Raw genomic sequence first — 471 nt, 5'->3', positions numbered from 1 at the left:
TATGAAGAGCTACAGGCACAGTCACTGGTTAACCAGCTGCTGTCAGAGAGAAATCTCATCTGAGTTCCCCCTGCTACTCCCTCTTTCCTGCTCCTATCCAGTCATCTGTCAGATCTTCACATCTCAGAGATCTCTGCTCAGCCATCCCTCTTTGACACACACTTTATTTCCTTAAGTTGTGACAGTGAAAAATACAAACCAACTTGCTCTTTCTTTCTCTCTAAGAAAAACAACCCACAAAGAAGGATGTGAACCCTTAGCATCCTTATACACTGGACAGTGAGAACCTACAGAAGTGAGAACCTGGTGAAAGATTGGAGGTGTGCGGTGCTCCAAGTAAGAGAAGAACTACCAAAAATCTAGGGAAGAAAACTCAGATTCAGCTCTGTATTTCTTTCTAGCCAAGGCCAAAGTGTCACTTATGCCCAGATGTTTGTCTGTGATACAAAATGTGAGTGGGACTGCATTCCT

This window comes from Corvus brachyrhynchos, unplaced genomic scaffold, assembly GCF_000691975.1.
Source record: "Corvus brachyrhynchos isolate BGI_N302 unplaced genomic scaffold, ASM69197v1 scaffold84, whole genome shotgun sequence".
Lineage (NCBI taxonomy): Eukaryota > Metazoa > Chordata > Aves > Passeriformes > Corvidae > Corvus > Corvus brachyrhynchos.
This window is presented reverse-complemented; position numbering follows the sequence as displayed.